Source organism: Rutidosis leptorrhynchoides, unplaced genomic scaffold (genome assembly GCF_046630445.1).
Source record: "Rutidosis leptorrhynchoides isolate AG116_Rl617_1_P2 unplaced genomic scaffold, CSIRO_AGI_Rlap_v1 contig71, whole genome shotgun sequence".
Lineage (NCBI taxonomy): Eukaryota > Viridiplantae > Streptophyta > Magnoliopsida > Asterales > Asteraceae > Rutidosis > Rutidosis leptorrhynchoides.
In genome coordinates this window covers 10,764-29,781 of record NW_027266865.1, presented here as the reverse complement: position 1 = coordinate 29,781, position 19,018 = coordinate 10,764, and positions in this window count along the sequence as shown.

Below are 19,018 nucleotides of genomic sequence, written 5' to 3'. Positions count from 1 at the left end.
ATGGAAACCAAAAAGATTAGCTGTGAAATTTGAAAAGGAACCATAGGAACAAGAACCATCATTACAAGGCTCTCGAAAACTGAAGAAGAGGCAAAATCTTTTGGAGAGCATGCCATAAATACAAGTTTGAATAAAATATACATTAAGGAAGAACGAATGCATTGCAATTTTAAAAATCTAGGAAATCTCGGCCACATCAAAATTCTAGGAGACGACGACATTATTGGAGAAATCTTAATGCATACTAGCTCTACTGAGTGCATGGGTTAATTGATAAGTGGAAGATAAATAAGGCATACATTTAGGTAACTGAACTAACTATGTTGTAGTTAAAAATATATGCTTAGAAATAAACTGTCAAAAAACTAAGAAAATCTTCTTTATTAACTTAACTAAATAGATTTCTTGTTATTATTTACTATGCATAAAAAGGGAAGATCCCAGTGCTTCATACCGCTATATAGCCGCAAAAAAAGCTAACAAACCATATACATATGCAGACTACAGGGATTAGAAGAGCATTTAAAAATTTCATGCATCCATGGATCAAATAAGGAAACGTTCCCCGATTTATGTGAGACGTCAGTTACACTAATTAACAACTAGGTATATAACTCCACATTGCGGTGTTCAACGTGGATCCGCGATGACTTGCCGCTCTTGCTGGATCAAGCTCTCTCTTTATTTTGGATCAAACATTATGATAATCATTAATAAAGAAACATAATGTGTTTTAAACTTTAATGAACTTCAACTAAAGCAAATCCTTGATATTGAGTCTCAGATAGAGAATGATTCACTTCAATCAATCAATTACAAGTTCATGTGCGATTCACCTCTCATTGAGATAGCTTTGGAGTTGGGTTACCCACGGGACTTTATCTAAATCATTTCAAGCATCAACATAGTATTAGAGCCATGTAGATTCTCGATGTGAGGGGCGTGTTGAGTCTCATATGAAGAATAAGTACATGTGCAATCTAATGTGATTAATAAAAAGATCAAATGAACACAGAAAAGGAAACAAATACAAAATGTTTTTTTCCCTTCGGTAATCTCAATTCAGTCTTTGCGCTGGTTTTTGAATTATTGAGATGGCTTGTGACCCAAATTTGAATGGCTTGTGACCAATGTATGTTAATTTTTACACTAATAATTTCTTTTTATCTTTTTTGCCCACTCATGTGCATGTTTTTATGCTAATTAATTTATGTTTACAAAAATTATTAATTCTCAGATTCGTGCATTTTGACTAATGAGAAGCAAATAAATGTTAGTCTCATTTAGTGGCGGCCAAATGCTGAAAAACGCTTTTGGTAGCATGCGAGTAAGTTAATTATACATGTGGATTTTTTTTAATTTGCCCTTTTTAGTAAAATGTTGATCTCACTTAGTATTATTCAATCATTATAAACTAATTCATTCCCAATGTGATCAGCTATGGTGTATGTATTTGGGCTCCTTCGCCCATAAACAAACAAAGTGCGGCTTCCACTTCTAACGTTTCTGGAACTCAATGGACTTTAGTGGGTTCCATTCCAAACCCTAGCTCAGAAACTATACCAATAAATGCCATGTCGTGGAGTCCAAATGGAAGATATGCTTTTAATTACAACTCAATCTTCGAAGCAAGCGTGATTTGTTCTTAGCCTAGTTTTGGATATATAGTGAATATCCTAGTTTTGGATATATAGTGAATGTTATATGTACGATAATTGCAAATGATATTAGTATCGATCTATTATATTATATATACTCAATAGCTAGCATGAATTCAATAAATCCAAAATTAAAACATTAATATGCTGACCATAACGACGAATTATGTAATTGATTTATATCTCTTTAATTTATGATGTTTTTGCATGATTTCTTATGGGTATAGTTATTTAATGCTTCCATGAGGAAGAAGATATATAAATATATCATTTAATTTCTTATATCCTTGACCTATCCACAAGTACTTGGTCGTGGGCATTTTCGAATATCCAGCATTCTACATTTTGGATATATCTCAAGGTATAATATTGTCACCTCTCTTTTTTTTTCTTTTTTATTTCTGATCGATTTGGACTACATAGAGGGGTTAGTGCTCCCCGACCCCATACAATTCTAGGATAGGTGACGATAGAGAATCGACTCCTCGACCTCCCAGATGAAAGCCCACTCGAATAACCACTTGGTCAACATACCTTGATTTTGTTCATTAGTACGTATATTTCTAGTTACATTCGTTTTTTTCGATAGGTAATAGTTTCTATTAATTCTCCTCTTTTATATATATATTGATCGGGGGATTTAAAAATGTGTGCTACTAACACGACCAACTATAGGCACTTGCTAGCCATCGAAATCATTGAAAAAACGTCACCATATTTAAGGATGACCGTTAATCTCATCATGAATCATATTATCCAGGGTTTAGACAACTGTTGATTTTATAGTAGGGCGCCGCGGAGTATCATTCCTAAAATGGTCACCAAGAGGAGACTACCTTCTTGTTTCAAGATCACCGTACGATGGTCTAGAAAAGTATAATACAACTCGCCATTTACGGATAACTTTGGTTTTAGATTCGAGGTTGATCAATATATATATATATATATATATATCTTTAATCTTGTTAACAATCTTTCAGAAATGGTATATTTGCTATTTTTGAGACAAATACATGGAAGTATCAAAAATGGTGTTCATCCCCCAGGTGTATCACTGTATGTACATGGACGTAATAGAAACGTGTTCTTGTGTTAGATATTTAAAACAATAAATATTTCTAATGAGTTATCTGAATAAGTTATCTTATTTTTATTAACTTACAATTAGTCTTTGGATTATGAACAGTAGAAATAGACTAGGAAAGCTAACGTGACATAAATAAAATGAACAACAAATTTCTTTCTTAAACTGATTTTATTAATCTTAATAAAAGGTTTTTTTTTTCAAGTAAGGCTGAGATTGATATATTAAGAAGGTGATCAATATTTAATAAAAATAAAACTTAGAAACAAGATAGTGCTCGTAGGCGAGCCCACTAGCAAAAATATTAAGAAGTGCTCACCTGTACTTCTAATAACAACTAATTAATAATGTGCACTAAGGCATGAATTGAAGTTAAGATGACTACTTCAGGAACAAGCATGAGGAGCACGGAGATAGCGATCAGGTTCTAGATAAAGTTTCTATATCATTGTTCGTTAACAAGTTCTAAATCTCAAAAACTGTTGCTTCACTAAGACTTAATGTCTAGGAACTTCTATTCACGTACCGGATTATTGATGACACTTACAATGGGGAGGAACCGCATCTCGAGACCCAAATCCCAAGGAGAACTTTCTCATGAGACTAATGAACAAACCAACTCCTATCCCGAGATGAGTAGCTATTCGAATCCCAGGTTGGACCTCTCCTTTAAACGAAACTCATCTCCTCAATTTACTAACATCCGTCTATAAGGCATCTTTCAATCAAAGCACCTTATAAATTAGGCACGCTTTCTCTCACACAGTATCACAATTTCTTAAATTTTGTTTCACTAAGACTTTGTGGAGACAATGACATGGAGTGTTTTGCCGAAAGATTTACTCACTAAGATTCTTATTGGGACTCACTTGTGTAAAGAAGGAGAAGATAAATACTTCACTACCTATAGGGTATTTTTCTTGTTCATCACTTAAGAGCTTGAACATCTTGTACGTTGATTTTCCTTGATGAGTACTCAGCCATTGATCTTGATCAGATAGTTACTCCTTAGATATCACAATATATGATGATTGGATTGCTTATCTCATTTTTATTGAAGTTCATCGTGACTATTGCACCAGTTTGTATTCCTCGTGAAAGTGACAGAGATTGATTTTCACCCTTTGAAATGATCTTCAATCTATGTACGTGAGTACGCTTTTCTTTAGTTTTGTCTATGCATAATTATAGGAAGCTTTTATTCTTTTCATTCTTAACAATAAAACAAAATTCCACTATTTGGTGATAAAATTAAATTCTATGTTTTCGATCTATGTTTTTCTTCGAAAGCTGCCAATATATAAAACAAAGAACAAGCTATCTTAACATACTATTACAAGAACTGCATTATGGGGAGAGAGAGAGAGAATGTTGTGAGATAAACTTAAATCAAAATTCATAACTAAAATACAACCAAATCAGACTTCTATCGCGACCCCTTCCCTTTTTCAACCTTCCCTCACCACCACTCACCCCATCACCACCACCACCACCGACCATCATTGCTTACCATCATCCTCCTCCCTCAATTCCATTTCCCATGCCTCTTTATTTTTTAGAACCCCAAATTAATAGAAGCTGAAAACAAAACACCACCATTGTCGATCCAACCAAGAGCCTCCCCGGTTTTAGAGACTTCCATCTAATTACAAATCTAACCTAAGTGAAAACACAAATACCAAAACCAATCACATCAAAAATCATTGAGACCATTCAAATCTAACTCTAAAAATCCACCAAACCATGATAGCCAGTTGACCTTCCCCACCCTTACACCTTTGACTTCGGAATAGACAAAAATTGCATCGGTCAAACCAAATAACCAAAAGCCTAACACAATCCCACAATGCCTCATATATTTTAAAAAATTGAATGATTTCTATATGAAATGAACACTTATCATAATTGGATGAATAACTATCTACACATTATTTTGTGAAGAGACGTTTGTGGCTTCCATTTTTTATTCTTGAAGCTGGAAAACCCGTCCCCCAGAGAGATTCATAAAATATCTAAATGGAATTAGGATCAAAAATTACAAATTAAAGGCTTCACGAGCTAAAATAAACACTTCAGATGAATCAATTGATAGGAAAAAAAATCCCATCACCCAGACATAGCACCAACAACCCAAAGAAAAAAACTAGAAGAGGATTTCAAAACAAGAATAACAATAAGCCTAGGGTACATTCTATAAAATATTCCAGGGATATATCGACACGAAAATGACATGATAAGTGTGTAAGGTATTCGTTCCACTCTATAGTCGCAGAGGACTGTTAAGAGTTTAGTTTCGAATAGAATAGATGTAGTGCGTTGTCGCTTATACGATTGTGATCATGAATTTATATTGATTGTCTGCCTCCATTAGGTTGTTGCTAGCAAATATCTCTATTTTAGGATCTTACAAATCATTCCCACAGGAGATCCCGACCAAATTTTTTTTCTGATCAATCGATAAAAAGATTCATTCTCTTCATAAAAGTTAGGCGCTTCTTTCCCAAATAAAAAAGAATCTAAGAGAAAAAACAATTGGAGTTTATTATAAATGGTTGGGTAAGCATTTTAATGTCTCGAGACCCTGGGAGAAGCGAGATATGGCGACAAAATTGTTCGTTTGGGTTATAACTAATATACAATTTACACTTCTGACACATGAGACAAAGAAAATATGGGTTAGAATCATATTGTGCCTCTTATAAGAGACCAACAAGGATTCTTGTTTTCGTTTAGAACAAAGTCACAATATCCATAGTCATGAGGGTAGGAGATGAGGTTTATGAGCTTCATATAGAGGACTTCAAGATTTTGTATTAGAAATGAATAGTGAAAAAGGCAATAGGGTTATATTATGTAGATGAAATAGATTCAAACCCCTCATTAAAAATTTTTGATGATCCGAAAGACTTATATTTTGAGCAAAGTGTTGTTGGAGTGAGATAGAGCCAAAAAGAAAATTGCACATACAAATCCAACCGGAAGTTGATAGGCCCATCTGCTGCTAACAACATCGAGTAGACGATTACTCTAATTTAAAATCGAAAGTTGAAAGATCAAGAATACTTAATTTATATTGGCCACTATCTATGATTTTCAATTAGCATTGATCTAAGACATTCCTTCTTAGATACAACAAGACCCATTATTAATCACCACTCTTTCCAATCCCTCAGTTTTTTAGCCCACCAGTTTTTATCCTTTTAATTATCTCATATCCTCAAAATTTCATCCTTCCTAACTTCCACCCTATGAATTGAAATCAAGATGTTCCAAAACAAAATAGAAATAAAGATCAAATCAATATGTCCCAAAACAAAATATAAATAGAGATCACATAGTAAAAACCCTCTCCAATTCAGGTTCATAAAGATTGAGCTTCGCAAATTCCAAATATCCTACATCATCCATGCTATCGAAGGCAACTCCACAAACATCCCACATATTAGTCCTCTCATATTGATTAGAGTTCCTTGGCAGAAGACGTGAATTATTATAGACAAAAACCCAATGTTTAGCACTTGTTGGAGCCAAATTGTTCCTCTTAAGTGAATGTATAAAATTATAAGTATTCAAATTACATTCACAATAAGAACATGAAATGGGTTGTCCAAGAAGTTTTATAGCCAAACCTTGGAGAATAGGAGCTTGAGTGCCAAAGTTAGCCTACCAACTCCTAGGATCTGTAGCATACCTCTTAGAAATAGACATGACATATCCAAATTCCCCTTATTGAAGTGAAAAGTTGGCAAATTCTTCCATGACTTTATCTACTTTCTCAAGATCATTATGAAATAGTCTTTGAAAGCACTTCAACCTTTCTTTACAAACTTCCCCATACCTACGAGGATCAAGTCTAGTGGAATCCTTACTTAGCCATTTCTCAATATAGTACTTTCATAATATAAAAGATAATAGTTAGAATGTAAAAGTACACAAGTTAAGAAAAGTGAATTGAAAATACTTTGGGTTCAATGAGTGAGCAAGACAATGAAGTGGCCAATTATTTTTTGTCCATTGAGCAATTAAAATGTAATAAACTTGATCATAAAAAATTATGCATCATGGAGAGACTTTCCTCGTTTCTCATAAATTGCAAACTTCACATTTTCAATCATGGAATCCCACATCTCATATACCAAATGAAGAGTCAGCTTATCCATATCACAAAATCTAATCATCTCAAAAATCGGTATGGTAAAATCAAGAATGTATCATAGATTTCCCTACCACATATCATCATTCAACTTCTCTTTGACAAACCTAGCTTTTATGGTGTCATCCTCACGATAAGAATCCCACTCTTTACTTGCAATCACCATCTTAAGTGGAGTCTTGATAAGTTTGAACCTATTAAGCATTACAATGCTCGAGACAAATCGAGTCCAGAAACTAAAAGCAACTTCAAAAAAGTGAATCGGGTGAACATTGTCGATCTCATTATGTGGTTCATTATGTAATGTTTAATTCGCATAGCATCTCACAAATGTCGGTAATTCAAGAAAATTCTTCATAAACATCCATATTAACAGGCGTATTCTTTGGATTGCATATATTTTACATGGTAAGATTAAGAGTATGAACAACTGGAGTCTGATAGATTTGAGGATATATACCTTTAACAATCTCACCTGCCGCCTTTCAATCAGTTACAATTTGAACCATGTTATGCCCACCTACCTCTTTGATCAATTCTAGCATTAAACCGAAAATGAAATGCTTATCTTTAGTTTCATCAAAGCAATTTTCAGCTTTAATAAATATTAGAGCACCTCATGAAGTTTTCATTACATTAATGAGAGGTTTTTCTTTGTGGATCACTCCGACCATCGCACTCAAGTGTAATCCCTTTTTCTGTCTAATTGACTTTGATTGGTGTTGGGCTAAATCACGCATGCAAGTGCACGTGTCGCCACAAGTAATATTGAAAATTTGATAGCCCTAACTCTTTTTGACTAAGTCACCTAAGAGGAACTTAACTAGTTAAAACTCAAACCTAATCTAGCAACCACTTATATATATCTTTGTTTTATCGAAGTGATTGATTAGATGTACAAATGATCTACTTAAGAATTAACTTAACATAGATATGAAATTCTATTCTTAAGCTAGATACTAAACAGTAGTGGATAATAAACCAGTATTATCTAAACAGATTATAGTTAACTACTTAAGTGTAAATCTAAGAATGATAATTGTAAAGTAATAGTACGATAAAACCTAACACATTTTATAACTAATAATCTTATCACTAATCAGAGTAAAGTAAACTGTGAAAGATAAACTAGTTTTTGGTCCTTAACAACTGGACCAGTACTTAAAATAGCTTACAACCAATAGATTAACTAAGTGACATGAACAGTGTAGAGTTAGTTCAGTAGGAACTGAACCAGAACTTACAGTGGACTTTTTTAAGCTCCTGCTGATGTACCTTAGTTCAGTAAGATGATGACGCCTAAGTCCTTCTTCTGGATGATGATGGTGATCGTGACTTGGCGCTCCAAAGTGTCGAACTAACTCAGTCAATCTGATCATGAGTTAGTTCCCTTCTATAGTCGAACCAACTCAGCTAATTGGAAACTGAGTTAGTGTCTGTCTGATCTAATTCATTTGAGTTGATACTGAACCAGAACCTTCTGATCTGACTCAGTTAAATGATCACTAAATCAGCTATGTCAGCAACATTTGTGAATAATATGATCTTGTAGATCTGATGACCTAAAGATCTAATAGGTCGTTTGTTTACGAACTGTCTGTGTTGAAATTCTCTTTAAGTAAACATGTTTGTGCTTTGAGACTTTAAGCGAATAGATCAGTTGTAACTATTGGAGTTAAACTGATTTAATCAACTGACGTATATATAAGTCTCTCGAAGACTGGTGTCGAGGTTTAGAGACTTATAACTAAATCAAACTAATGATATTAAGTGAAACGTGCTGGGTTGATTTATCGATAGATGTAACACCTCAACGAGTAGGAACTCGACCAATTGTTACGATTGGCGGATACGTATACAATCCTGAAACAAAATATGGTTTTGTTCACACTTATAAAATTCATTTGGATGGATAAAACAGTTATCGCTTAGAATAGATCGAACAGTTGGAGCATATAAACTCTATGGTATTTTGGCACAAAATGGATTAAACAAAAATAAGAATAGTAGATATTAACTCGAGAGATTCAGTACGAAACAAGCACACCTTTGTTTTATTTATCAATATTAATATATCGCGGTTCGATGTTAAAAAGCCAACACCTACGTCCGCGGACCAAAAGGGCCGGGTAAAAGTTCTTACAATGGGGAGAGTAATATTCCTGAATTATCTAGATGTTGTGTACAAGCCACACAACAAGACTTTATCGAGTAATTCAATTATCTCCTATGTAAATACTAGAGTTAGGACCAACCTATTCTAGGACTCTAGCAAACTTAGCCAAATTTCCTGGCTAGTACTCTCAATCTTTACACACCACTCTTTAGGAATTGGATAACCTATGGCAACAAACAAAGGCTAGAGTAGAATGAAAGTCACTTTACCTTGAATCCTTCTTAATGCGTTGTTTGTGCAAAGAGGTCTGATGGAAACTCTTTCTTCTTTTATAGCCGCTCCCTTCCTTGTTCTTTACTCAAATAATTGACAGTGAAATCGGATGAGATATGATCTTATGATATTTTAATTTCCATACATAAGTGTATTCTGTGTATTTTAAGATACTTGAGATTCAAGGACTAGAACTTCCTTATATGTAATGATCCAGTTATCGTTTTCACTTCAAATCTCCAATCTCTTTTGATCTTCCTGTAGTCTTTCTTTAGAGAGAAGTCTTCGATTTTCAGCCCTCGATCTTGCAATTTCACTAGTCCTGATTGTCTTATTTATTTTGATCTTGTCCGTTAAACACTCCAGTTAGAATCCAAAAGAGTCCTCGCGACGATCTTTTAGACAAGCTTTGTATTCAATATTTGTAGACACATATTATATTAATTATTTCGTAATGAATACTAACCTTATCTTAATTACAGCCATGACATAACCTTATATTATATTAAATATAATCACTATTATGCTCCTAATTTTATCACGTCAAAAAGTGACAATTTAGCATCGTGATATGCATTCACAAATATAATGATATGAAGAGTATCGATCCCACGAGGAAATGTGTTTAACAACTACTAGACACCAGTTTTATCCCTTTGTGAACTTTTTCAAAAGATTAATTAATGGAATGATTAAATTAGACAGCATGTGATACAATAAAGGCAAATTAACCAACGAGTGAATTCACATATGAGAGCATTCTAGAGCATTCAACTTCACTATAATCATCATTGATGTTACTCCAAAGTTCATATTCAATTTCATCAAATCATTCCAATTACCCAATACCCATTAACAGTTAAAAGCGTATGTCTATGTCAATTAACCCTAATCATTTTATCCTAACCCTATATATATCTATATATTTGAAGTTACGTATATATATATTGGAAGTGTATATATATCTATCTTTTTTATTTTATTTTATTTTTATTTTCATATAAATATATATATCTTTTGAAGTTGCATATGTACATATAAATATGCTAATAATATTCAACTATATTATTGATCTGATATATTAATTTTTTTTTTGGGTTAAGTGGTTTCACCAGAGGGCCTGGAAATATCCAAAGCCATTTTTTTTTTGCATTTGAAAAGAAGTTCAAGCACGGAAGTCTCCTCTCTATCGTGAGTATCATCGAATACATTTCATGTCTTTTTTTTTAAAAAAAAACATGCTTTGATATGTTGGACTAAGTAGAAGCATGTTAACTGCATACTTACAAAATAAGTACTATTGTATGTTCATTAAATTGATCTCCATATCAACATCGGAAAAAAAATTGATCTCCATATAATGGTATATATATCTGTATGTAGTTGTGGAGCAGTGGACTTTGTTGTACTTATCCTTTTATATTTCAGCTGAATTAATATCGGGGAAGACCTACAAAGAGACACAACAAGTTTAGGCGAAGCCTCCTAGTGGGATCTAGAACGAAATATATTTCAACAAAGGAGTCAATTCTCATAATAAGGTTTACTAGATCATCGTACGTACTTTATTAAATTAACTTAATTAGGCCTTGGAATCAGTGGCGGAGCCAAGACTCGGGAGTAGTGGGTTCAATGGTAATATAAGATTCTAGCATTAAAGGGTTGCATAAATTTACGTCGCACCGCGAAGTTTTTTGGACGGAACCAAAGTTAAATCTATTCAAATTCAATTAATAACTAGGTATTATCTTATAAAAATGTCAATTATTATCTAAATAGCATCTAATTAAACATGAACCTATGGAAAAAAAATTTCAATGCCTAATATTTGGTATCTAATAAGCTAAACAATACTAGTTATGTATAAATATATTTGATAATTTAAGAAACCTTAAGCGTATTTTATTTAATATTAGATCCTAAAAATTTATTAAGAAACCATAAGCATATTTAATATTAGATCATTGAAATTTATTTATTTTAATAATTATGTCTTTATGCCTTAAGGTTATAAACACTTTTGTTGGTTCAATATTATAGGATGGTTTCAAATGATTGAGAAATTTAGGGACTTTTTTGTAAAATTTTGAAAAATGTGTGGTATCATGTGACACCAGAGCATGGCTCCGCCCCTTCCACGGCCTATGGATCAATTGTAATGCTGGTATTTCTTTAGTGTCCAAACAGTCCATGATGTTTTTTTAAATGTCAAAATCGATCCCTATATTTATATTAAGTGTCAGAGAAAAGTTGCTGATTTTTTTAAAAAATAAGATGCTATGGCAGAATAGTATTGGCTAACAGAAAAGAAATTTCTGATCTTCAGCAATATGCAAATTTTTTCCGAGAAGGAAAGGAAAGACTCAGAAAAAGGAAAGAAAGAAATAGGTAAAGGAGATTATATCATCATCTAGTGTTTAATCAATTAACTTGGTTTGTTAGCATATAAGATTGATGATGTTGATATGTAAGATTAATTAATATTTCATCACTTCAGTTGATACTTGATCGTGGAGAATAGAGACAATAACAACCTTGTCATGTAATATCTGTATGATCTTTGTTGCTTGTATATTACAAAAGTCCGAAAAATATGAGTACATGATAATTAGTTAGCATGTTTATGTATCAAGATGCAATTGTCGATATGGTGTACATGTTGAGGTAGGATAGAGGAAATGAATTGTAATGGATTAATAGTTGAAACACGTAAATTAATGGTGTTGAGAATTTATGTTTTCTCGGTGACTTGTATTTAGGATTAGGAGATATAATTATTAGTGAAACATACTATTTTAAAACTCAACATTTTTTCATCATAAACTGATATTATGTCAATAACAAAAAGTAAATATAAAAAAATTAAGAAATTAATTGAGTAGTTTTTTACTTGATACAATATTGGTTTGATATATTTTATCTTAAAAAAATCTTTTTTCTTTTGTTGATATCATACAATAATTTCAATGTAATTATTATATATATATTAAATAATAGTGGGAAAAAAATCTTTTTAATACGTCGGTTCTTTTCAAATGAATAACCATTTGAATAGAATTATTATAAAATTAAATAATAGTAGAGTATTAGTTAATAACCCAAAATTAATATTGAAAAATAAAAGAAAAATTTTAATTAGACAACAATCCTATATTTTACTGATGAGTTGTAAACGATTTTGCCGCTTCATTTTGAAACTCCAGTTTCATTTGTTCCTCATAATTAAGCTTGCTTTTACACTTTCCGATAATCAAAATGAGTTTTGATTCTTCTTCTACAAGAGAAACAACTACAAGAGAAACAAAAAACGTAGCACCAACAACCAGCAAACACTTGGTATGGCTTGGGGAGCCAATTCTCGATCCTCATCCTTTCGTAAACCCTCCTTCTCCGATTTCGGCAGGTAATCTCTCTGTGCATATGCAATTGCTAAACCATAGTGCAACAGCCCAATTGAATTGTAGTAATTGTGAGATCACACTTGGTGTGAAATGTTACATGAGTTTCCGGTGTTTATCTTTTAAATCTCTTAGTGTAAGTGTTTGTTATGAAATATTTAGTCGACTATCTGTTGTGTTTTGATTAAGTGACTGTTTGGATTTTATTCAGTAACATGGATGTGAAGAATCAGAAACTTCCATAGCCAGTTCAATGCAGAGGCTTTCTCATAGTGGTTCGCATTCTGGGATGCCTGTATTTTGTGGGGTTTTCTTTCTTTGTTGATGGTTTCACAATTCCGTCTAGGTCATTCTGTAGTAGTTATTTTCATTCAATATAGGCCATAAGCTGTGACGAGGCATTTTCGGATGTGAGAGATCGACAACGGGGAGATCCTGAGCTTTTGGCATCTGCTATAAGGAAAGAGATTTTTGATGCCACGGGATGCACAGCCCAGTGCTGGGATATCTTGGAATATGCTCATGTCTCGTCTTGCCACTAGGACTGCAAAACCCAACGATCAATGTCATATCCCTCAACAAAAGGTCAGCATGGAGAACACATCATCTCCAAGCATTTCATACTGATGAATTCCAGTATACATTGGCTACCCTCATTGTTCCTACAATTTAATGAGCTGATTTCTTTCAATGTAATGTAATTTTTTATTGGCTGGAAGTTGTTGTTGGCAGTTTCTTATGTCTATATTGCAAAACCCTCTTAGTTGTTTTGCAAAGTTTTAGTAAATAAGTGTTTGATGAGTGAGCCTTATTGCAATTTCTACTGTCCACGTTTTATTTCTTATTCAATGCCACATTTCCTAAAATTCCTAGCTTCATCTAGTTTCAGGATATATAAGGTCTTAATTCTTGTTTAATGCCTGATTTCCTAAAATTCCTAACTTCATTTAGTTTCAGGATATGGTCAATCACTTTACCTCCAATGTCATGGTTGTTCTGTTTCTTGGCTTTGTTTTCCTACTGTTTCCTTTGGTAACGGAGATATTATTTCCAAGTAGTAGAGAATATAAAAATTCTGGTGCACGTATGTTTTCGCCAGAATATAAATTTGTTTCGTAAGAGATCGAATGAACTGCAAATGATTATATGATTAAATTTCTGAATTTTCTTGTGTTATCTCATATGGAAAGATAAATAAAACCTGTAATCTTCTGAGAGATTTTAAACAAACTGTGATTCTTGAGGAATCTCTTCCAAATTATTGTTTTCTGTTTTACATGGAACTATCTAGAAATTGGTGAGGAGTATGAACTTGGGATTCGGCTCCTTCATAAAAGAAAGAGAGAAAAAATGAATATTTTAATCTTATTTTGATTGTTAACTTGTATCTTCTAATCACTTGGGATTTAGGAAATTTGTTTCTTTCTATTGTCTTCATGAACTTATTAACCACAGAACTGCACGGAGAGAGCATATCATATTTTGTAAATTGTGTAGTGGTAGATGAATTTAATGTATGGTTCTTTATGTCTACAGGATTCCCTTCAAGAGGATGTTGGAACTAAAACTGGTGAGATGCTCTGGAATAACTGTAGAGGAGTCGACAATCGGTTAGTTGGGGTTATTCAGGCTTGCCACTTTCAAGACTTCGTCAAACTGCATGACTGGTTCCGTGGATTTTCTTATCTGCTTAATGTTGTTCATTTGCTCGCTTACATTCTTGGTTATACATTGGCTTCTTTCTTTCTTTCGTCCTTCCCTTTCCATCAGAATCTGTTTACTGTAAGTAACCAAGGGCATTGGTATTTAGCTGTGGTACATTATACACGGGATTCCACTTCGACAGACACGATGACACCGCTAGCTTTACTTGTCGTAGCTAGAATCCCTATTTGTTTGAAGATGGTATTCGACTATTATTGTGCATTTAGGTTAAGTCAGCGGAGTTCTTTTGTCCAAAAAAACAATGATGATTGATAGAAAATTTTAGGTTTTGAAGTGGACTGTAAAGACTGATGTTATAAAGCACAGGAAATAATTATTTTCGTTCGCCAGTTATTGTATAAAATTCAGGTGTTGGATTTCGTTGTTGTAATCTTATTCTTGACTGATTGTTTCAATTAGCAGATTGCGGATGTTAATTTTTCATTATTGCAGATCCATTTACGAACTCATTTAATCATGCGATGAACCATTTACATTCATTTTAGCCTTTCCATGCATTGTTTTCTTGTACATTTTCGATTTTTGTATCTACTTCTCAAAGGAATTAGTTAATCGCAGGAGAGCACGTCTGTGGGTGCCGAAGTTAATTGGGGCGTCAGATTCCGGGATTTACAACATGTTGGTATTCTCCATCCTTGTTTTTTCACTGCTCTTGTACTTATTATAGTGACTAAACAATTAAATTGTTGTCATTGCAGAGTCAATGTTTCCTCTTCGACCTTTGCAAGGAAGTTCCTTACGGTTGCAGGGATGTGTAGTGCGAGGCCGCACTTTTACGCTGAAGGTATGTCTATCTGTTAATATAACCTACTGAAATTAGGAGGCTGTTATGGGGCAGATTGTGTTTTCTAGAGTTTCATAATTTTTGTACTGTTAAATCATATAAAACTTTAAAAATGACTGAATGCTGGTGTCCGTCACTTTTGCATTCTTCCTAATTTTAAACAAATATGCCTCTTTTATATATTTTACTGGTTTTTATCCTTTATTTTATGAACTAATATAGATATTTATTGGAGTGCATTGATTCTTTTATATAGATAAAGAAAAGATGCTCAAGTGCCTGTTAAATATATGGGATGTGGATACTGCAAAAATCTGAGCCAATAATCCGTAACGGTAACAGATCAACAATACTTTACTATTGCTTGATTCCATATAGCAAATGTAGGAAGAAAAGGGTATTTTCATCCTCAGTCTTTTGGCACTTGTACTTGTATATAAGAACGACTAAGCAGCTCTTTGGGTCTTACAACCTGGGTAATGCAGGCCTTAAGTTACTTATTTTGTTCCTTTTTCAGTTAAAAGTTGAGTCTATGTAATTTGAGCTCAAGAAGGGAAACATTTTGATCTGGCCTCTCTATCAGTCTGGAATGTTCTTTGTCTCATCTAATGCAATTTTGTCATTTGATGTATATGATTATTTCTCGACCTGTTTTTGATTACGAATCCCATTTACTGATTTTTGCCTCACTCGTCTGCATAAATGTGAAGTTAAGTTTGATGATGGATAAAAGATTCTTGAGGTAGAACACTTAATTAGTTTAGTTTTTCTGAATAACTCGTTAATGTTTCCATCCCCCAGATGTCAAGGAAGTCCGACTTTGCAAGTTTCCAAACTAGAAAATGCTGATACTTCTAATAAAGGTATTTTATCTTTTGACTTCAATGTGTACTTGTAAGTAACTTGTTTGCGACTTTACTTTGTTATATTCTTCAAACTAGAAATGGTTCGCCCCTTTGTTCAGTTCTTATTATGGCTGAGATGCCGATTTTTCTCATTTTTCATTTTTATTTTGTAGGGGGTGAAAGAAACTCAATGAAGTCTCGGCTTTTTTCCACTTCAGAAAGCAAAGATCAGTGTAATGCAAATGACATTATCAACAATAGGATTACTACTTGTATGTGATGGGTTTTTGTTAAAAAGATAGTGCCGTGTAATGTTGGTCTACTAATTTGCTGCCTTGAACAGATCTCAAGAGAAAGGGAATCATTTGATCATCAGGTTCCTGTCATATGGACAATCATCAATCCAATGAGGATGGTCAACAGGTTTTGGGCTTACCGCCTATAAGTCATCTTCATATGAGAGTTCTACAGAGTCTTGCTCCAGAATTGTTTGCAGAATTAAATGAAACCTAAGGTGGGATGTTAAATAATTTTATTGATAAGAAGAAAGGGAAAGCTGAAAGTGTTGGCAGTGCGTCTTGCATAGTTCGGCAACAATTAGAAGGTGGCATTGCAAGCATAAAACCATTAGAGTTTAAGGTAATTTTCTACTTTTCTTCCCTTTCTCTTTTGACGGCTCCTACCCTTTCCTTTTAGTGCAAGAAACTTTGGAATAAAATATAGGCATCACGCTAATGCTAGTTCCCTTTGTCTTCAAAAGTATTTTGGAGCTTCAACTGGTGAGATGCTCTGGAATTACTGTAGAGAATTCGACAATCGATTAGTTGGGGTTATTCAAGTTTACCTGTTGGTTCTGTGGATGATTTTGTTCATTTGCTCGCTTACATTCTTGGTTATAAATTGGTTTCTTTCTTTCGTCCTTCCCTTTCCATCAAAATCTGTTTAATGTACATAAGTAACCAAGGGCATTGGTATTTAGCTTTGGTACATTATTCACATGATTCCATTTCGACAGACACCATGACACTGCTCGCTTTACCTGTCTTTAGCTAGAATTGCTATTTGTTTGAACATTGTATTCAACTATTATTGTCCATTAGAGTTCTTTTGTCCGAAAAGACAGTTCTGATTGATGGGCAATTTTAAGTTTTGAAGTGGACTGAAATTTCTAGAATTGATAATCAACTACAATTTGTAACTTGTTCATTCGGTTATTACAATTTTCAAAATGGATAGACATCTAACATAACCCTTCATTGAATTTCAAAAAAAACATAACCCTTAATAATTGTTTGAATTCATGTCTTGGTACCAAAACTGAAAGCAGCTAAAAAGAATTGGGAATTCATGTCTTTCCAAACTCTGTCAATGACCTCGCTCTCTAACAACATCTATAAATCTAACAACTTAGGCCTAAGGTAAATCCAACAACAACAGCGAAATAAATTGTAGGAACTAGTAAAATGAAGAGGTTTTGTTTGAGTGTGAGAGTATCAACAACCCCTCCAACCCCTTGAGCTTGATTGGCATTTTGTTCCCCTTGAGCTTGATTGGTATTTTGTTCCCCTTGAACTTGATTGGCATTTTGTTCTGGCTGGATGACATTTAAGGCTTGATACGCTTCTTCTAGCGTTAGGATTCTTTGTGCAAGATCAACAATACCAGGTGCTTGGTTTGCTGCCTCGTTGGCTGCACCCAGTCTCTCCGTGCATCCTTGAATAAGAACCTGTAGAAAATTAATAATAGTGAGATTAAACATAAAACAATAAAAAACTAGAGAAAAAAAAAGACAAAGAGGAACTTTTCGAGAGTTTACATTGAGTTTGAGTGTGGCTGCTGCAGCTAATCTTTGCTGGCGTTGAGCAACAGTTTCCTATAACCAAAATCATCCATTTAGATTAAATAATAAAATAAAAAAAAAAGGAAAAAAAATGATTTTTTTTTAACAAACTCACATTTGCTGCTGCTCTGGCTTCTTCCTGTCTTCGCTCGCGCTCTTCCGGATCTTCGATCTGTAGAAATTGCAACTAAGTGAGAAATAAATTAAATAAAAGGAAGAAAAAAAATAGAAAATACTAAATTAGATTACCAAATCTTCTTTGGCCATCTCAACAAGCATGATTCCCACTAGTAATGATGTTATGATCCAGCTTCTAAATATGGCTGTTTCCTTAATATCCTTACTACCATAACCTCTAAAGTAGTAGTATAGATCTACTAGTATATATGCAGAAAATATACCAAAATAGATCTTTTTTCTGATATTTGGTGGAGCTATAGCAAGAGTACCAGCAGCTAGATACAGCACAACACCCACAAGAGCCCAAAATGCATATGTCGGTAGGTTATAGTCAGTAAACCTAAGCCCAATTATGTCGACTAGAAGAGAGAAGTACAAAGAAAAGCTTGCATTTTTAACAAATGTAAGGACTCTTAATAGATTTTGATTGTAATTAGTCTTACGAACAAGCCAGACATGGAATATGAAGAAGATTAAGCCAAAAAAGAGAGTGGGAACGAAAATCCCATAATCTAAGCAATCTAACTCATATGAGGGGTGTTTGATAAGTGAGAAAAGCGTGAAAATTATCACAAGAAGAAAAGAAATGCTGGTAAGTAACAAGTAGAAATATTTTCCCGGTAAGCAAGAGTGCACAATATCAAACACATGGTTCCGACGATCTCTTGCTGCCTCCTTTGCTTGTGCACTAAACTGTTTCCATATGAAAGTCTTGAATAACCATGCTAACAGAGGAAGTATGAAAAGCAAAAACCAATAACATGATTCCCATTCAAACTTCGGCTCAGCTGCAGGCGTGGGGCTTTCAGCCATGATAGTTTCGAAATTTCTCTCTCTCTCTTAGCTCTCTCTGTTATTAGCTCTGTATTTGTGTTGAACAAAGGTTTTTCTTCACAAGCTAAATTCTATTTTTCACGATAATGTTTATACTCATTTCATAGAAATTAGTTACAACAAACATT